At 43.7% G+C, this 5,267-nt stretch overlaps 1 pseudogene; it reads right to left on the bottom strand.

The window, feature by feature from the left end:
- Positions 1-830: 830 nt before the first annotated feature.
- LOC102483143 (proteasome subunit alpha type-3-like) overlaps positions 831-5,267 on the bottom strand; it is a 14,351-nt pseudogene continuing 9,914 nt past the window's right edge.

Below are 5,267 nucleotides of genomic sequence, written 5' to 3'. Positions count from 1 at the left end.
TGATATGACACATACATAAAAACTGTGAGACAGGAAGTAAAAAGAGCCTAGAGGAAGTAGAAAAGGCAAGTGTACTGCTAGGTAGTGATGAGGGAGATTCCAAGCTGGAAGAAATGAGCATTTGGACAGAACCTTTAAAGATGGGGAAGTTGGAGCCAGCCAGTGGCGTGGTGGTCAGGTGGCTGGATCTCATGTGGCCAAGTCCCAGACCCCAGATGTATCTGAGAACATGCCCATAATCCTGAAAGGAGAAATGAAGAAGGAATTGCAGCATAACCATCACCCATGGGTGTGCTTTCTCACTTTTCTTCTCTGCCTCTGTTTCTCACTGGCAAGCACACGCATTCTCAAGCAAATTAACAAAAGGTGAGGAGACTAGCAGATGCCATAGTGGTTATGTCATTGTAGTCCCATGTAGTCAACCACAGTTCGAGTCCCAGACCAGGCAGCTTTACACTCATGCTGGGCACATGTGTGTGAGTGCCCAAAATCCCAAGAGGAGAAAGGAGAAGGAATTGTGGCATGCCCATCAGGGGGCAATTCCTTGCTTTCTGTCTCTCTGTGTCTCTGGTAAGCATACACATCCTATAGCAAAAATCTCTCTTAAAGGAAGAAAGAAAAGATGAGGAAGTTGTGAAACTGTTTGGAGAATGGAGGAAGGGCATTCTCAGGGAAGAGGCAGAGTTAAGGAAGCTGTGACAAATTTTTTCTTTTTAGTTATGCAACAAAAACTTAATGAAAATGGTCAGTAGGTACATATAATCCATGAGGCTAAATAGTTACATGGGACTGTAGTAGTGACTGAAATAGAGTAGATGCTGAAGGGAATGTTATGTATCATCATCTGATTCACCTTCTTCCTTCAAACATTGCTTAGCATACTTCTCTGCTTCTTCTCATGTGTCTTTGGGAAGTTTTATGCCTTCTTTTAGCTGATTCACCAACCCAGCCAAGCTCTAGTTCAAAAACTTCATCCTTAACTTCATCGTGTACTCTGTAAATTATTTTTGCATCTTTAACAGCATCACGGTGGGTCATTGCTTTCATCTGACGCTTTTCTATTTCTGTCTTTGTAGCTTGCCTGGCTTTGCCAATGGGACAGCCCCAATCATGGTCAGAAACACCTGATGGGCCAATCATGTAGAGTCATGCGCATCTTTGACACAGGAAGACCCTCACATGAAACTGCAGCCAAACGTTCTAACAGCACCGGAGAGTGTACATGCATGAACATACATGGCCACTCTGTCTGCAAGGTGTTTTAGTGGAATGCCATAGCCAAAGTTAGATCTAAAGTTGGAAGCTTCTTCTCTTGCTATGTCTGCTAGAGAACAAGTATCTGCCAACAAATCTGACCCATTATAAAGAACAAAAACTGGGCTGGTGAGTGGTGTGTTGGTTAAGGAAGTTGAATCCCACATGGCTGACTGCACAGTTCAAGACCTGAACCCAGGGACTGGAAAACATATGGAAGCATGAGCACATGTGCTCAAAATCCTGAAGAGAATGGGTTGCAGCATGGCCACTTTACCTCTGTCTCTCTCCAGTGAGGGCACACACCCATTCCAACATGCCAATCAACATCAAAAAGTCATTTATTGTGGGGCCAGCAGGTGGTGTGGTGGTTAAGTGCACTGGACTCCCACATGACTGACCATGGTTCGAGTCCCAGACCTGGTGGCTTGCTTTCTCACTTACTCTCTTTCTTTCTCTCTCTCTGATCAAATAATAAATAAAGTTAAATAAAATAATTTTTTTAATAAATGTTGTTTATTGCAACCTTCACAGAGTTTAGAAAGGACTGATATTTCCACTCCAAAGGCAACACCATCTTTACATCTGATTCCAATGGCTGTGCATTTGTTTAGTTTTGATGTAGTATCAAAGAATAATATCCACAGGGCCATCAGGCGGTGTGGTGGTTAAGGTGCTGGACTTCCATATGGCCAACTACAGTTTGAATCCTGGATCTGGTGGTTTTGCACTTTCTCTCTCTCTCTTTCTTTGCTATTTTCCACAGCCTTCATAGCATATTCGACTTGAAAAACTCTCCCATCAGGAGAGAATGTAGATGCTGACAGGTCATACCTGGTGTCAATCGAGCCCACGGTGCTATAATACAATAGCTGGTACGCATAGGGCTTCCAGGCTTAGACCTTTTTTACTGCAGCATCACACAGACCAGTAACAAGCTCTTTCATTGGCTGCATACTCCAAGCCATGACAAAGTTTAACAATGGTGAACCATGAACAAGGTGAAGGTCACTGGAGGCAGGTGTGCCCTGCACAATTGTGAATGGACGCAGGGAAGCTAAGCTCTGTGTATGAAGGGTGCAGGAGGGGCTGTCAGGGGATCTGGAGGCTAAATGCACATTAGAAGCCAACCCAGGGGTGCCCATCTCGGGAACTTCACAGGAATATCAACTAGAAGTGCCCTAACCTCACCCTGTCCCCACACCCAGCCCTAATAAGGAGTTAAGTGGTGGAGCTGTCCCCAAGGGACTGGGCAAGAAACAAAAAAATAATTGAAGGGTTTGGAGAAAATAGGGTGAAAAATGGCTTGAGGAGCTGAGATTGTTGGTTCTGAAGGGAGAAAATTACTGTCCCCTACTTGAGGACAAATCATTGTCAGTAGGATGGTGACCAGCTGTTCTCGGCAGCCACAAAGGAGACAAAGAGGGAAAGGGCTTCAACTGCCACATGAGCAATTCAAATTGGACTCAGAGAAAATCTTTCTGTCAGAAAAACATAAAGTTCCTAAACACCAAAGGAGCAGAATCCAAGGGAAGAAATGTTGTCGGGATCCCTCCCCATAGACTAGACCAGCTGATATGAAATTCAGCCGGGTTTGAATTCTGTTGGGCAAGTCAGTCACCTTTTTTGAATCCCAAAGTCTTCATCTAAACTGGGGAAATAATACAACCTCCTAAAGTTGTCAGAAGTATTAAAAGACACCCTGTGTGTAAAGTGTTCAGAACAAAGTCTGGGCCAGCTCTGGAGCCTGGGAGTTAAGAGAGCCAGATCTCACGTGGCTAGCTGCAACTTGAGTTTTGGTCCCAGTGGCTTGAAAAACACAATGAGATCATATTTTTGCAGGCCCAGAATCCCAAAAGGATGAAGAAATAGAAAAGAAAAGATTGTGGCCACTGGAGTTCTCCCTCCCTTCTCCCTCCCTTCCTCTCTTTAGCCAGAACACATGTCCTTTGGCAATTAGAAAAAAAAAAATAAGACAAGACCTAATATATAGTAAACTATCAATAAATAGTAGCTATAAGAGATCTTCAAAAAGTTCATGCTGGACTCCTACATGGCTGATTGCAATTCGAGTCCTGGATCCAGTGACTTGAAAATCATGCCAGGCACATGTGTGTGCCCAGGATCCTGGGAGGAGAATAGAGGAGAAGGAATTGTGACAGGGCCATCCTCTCTGGGGGAAGGGGTGATTTCTCACTTTCCCTCTCACAGTCTCTGCCTCTCTCTATAGCAAGCACATGCTCCCAAAGGCAAAAAAAGAAAAAACAATCATAAAGGGCCAGCCTAGTGGTTAGGGGAGACAGATCCTCAGTTTGAATCCCAACCCCAGTGGCTTGAGAACACACCAAGCAAGGATGTACATGCCCCAAATCCCGACAGGATGGAGAGATGAGCAAGAAGGACTGACGGTGTGACCATAGCCCACTGGGGGGTCCTTTCTCTCTCTCTGTGTGTGTCTTTCTCTCTGGTGAACACACACTCTCCAGCCATCAAAAAAAAAAAAGTTAATGGAAAATGCATATTATGAAAAAACAATGTATGGATTTCAATGAAGACAGTTTTCAGATGTTATTTCTGCAACTTCTAATCATAACCAGTGAGGCAGGATGTAATGGGGTGATAGTCTTATGTGCTGTCCCTTCTCTCCTGTCCCCCTTCAAAAAGTTACTTACTACTCGAAATAAGTTGGTAGATCTCATGTATTTCCTTTTCATTGACACACACACACACACACACACACACAGACACAGACATACACACACACAAACACATGCCAACTGAAAAAAATAAAAGCAGATGCTACCAGAAGATAGGCCTCTCTAAAGAGATTGGACTGGGAACTAAGAATGGGGAGAGAAGTGTCTTCTGGGAAGATTAAAACTCACAGTGATTCGGTACTGAGAAAAGTATGGTGCCAACATCACCATCCCCTGAGTGTAACTGAAAATAGGAATAATACTAATCTATAACTTCAGCAAAAGGCAATCCAATTTGAGCTACACTTTTCCTTTTGATCGATACAATGGTTTTTGTAATATCGAATTCTTTCCGAAGATTGTGTGTGTGCATGTATGTTCCCTGCATTGTTAGTGCCTATCTTGCTGTTTATTCTGCTTTGGGGTTCATCTAGCGCTTAGTATTAGAGAAGGAAAGTGCTCCTAAGACTGGGAACTGGAAGAAGGTTAGTGAAAATGCATAATCTACTCTGCCCTGAAAAGAAATGACTTCTGAGGACTGGCTACAAGGGGCTTCTAGAAAATCTAGGCTCTAAGGTCTAGTTATTCCATGTCTTGCCAAGATATAGGTACCCCAAGTGTCATCCATTTTGCTGCAGGGTCCCATGAAGGCACACTGGGCAACCCAATGGTGAACATTATGTTTGGTGTCCTATGGTTGGTGAAGCTTTGACTAGGGGTGAGATTGTACACAGTAGAATTCTAAGACTGACCAACATTTATTTTCTTGTCATCCTAGCAGAATGAAAAATGGGATTATTTTTCACAGACTTGGATTTCTGGCCGAGATTTAAACCTGCCCACTTCCAGAAGTGGATCTGACACCTTCATGGTACTTCTCCAGTTGTGGCTGAAATCTTTCTGGATCTTGCCTGTGGCCTTTTAGAGCACCACTACTCTATCAGGTGTGCTTCTTACCTGATCCAGCCCAGCCAACAGACCTTCTCCCTTGGGTACAGGCTCCCAGGTTGGTGTCTTGCAAGTAATACTGGGACAACAGACAAAAGGTTGGTCGAATTATCTACACTGATAATCCAGGACTTTACATTTCAGAAGTAAACACATACTCCTGCTACAATGATTCCTCATCATCCATCATACTGGGGGGGATCTAAGACAAGACGACACTTTGGGGAGACACATCTCATCACAGAATGATAAATTATTTCAGACATAAGATGTTGTCAGTCCAGCCTCTTTCCTGTCTCTAGGCAACAGAATCACGTGTGTTTGTATCAGGTTTGGGGATCAGATATCACAGATGAAGCTGGAAAGAGT

Source organism: Tupaia chinensis, unplaced genomic scaffold (genome assembly GCF_000334495.1).
Source record: "Tupaia chinensis unplaced genomic scaffold, TupChi_1.0 Scaffold000054_1, whole genome shotgun sequence".
NCBI lineage: Eukaryota > Metazoa > Chordata > Mammalia > Scandentia > Tupaiidae > Tupaia > Tupaia belangeri.
The sequence above is the reverse complement of the archived record's forward strand: the minus strand, read 5'-3'. Positions and strand labels throughout refer to the sequence as shown.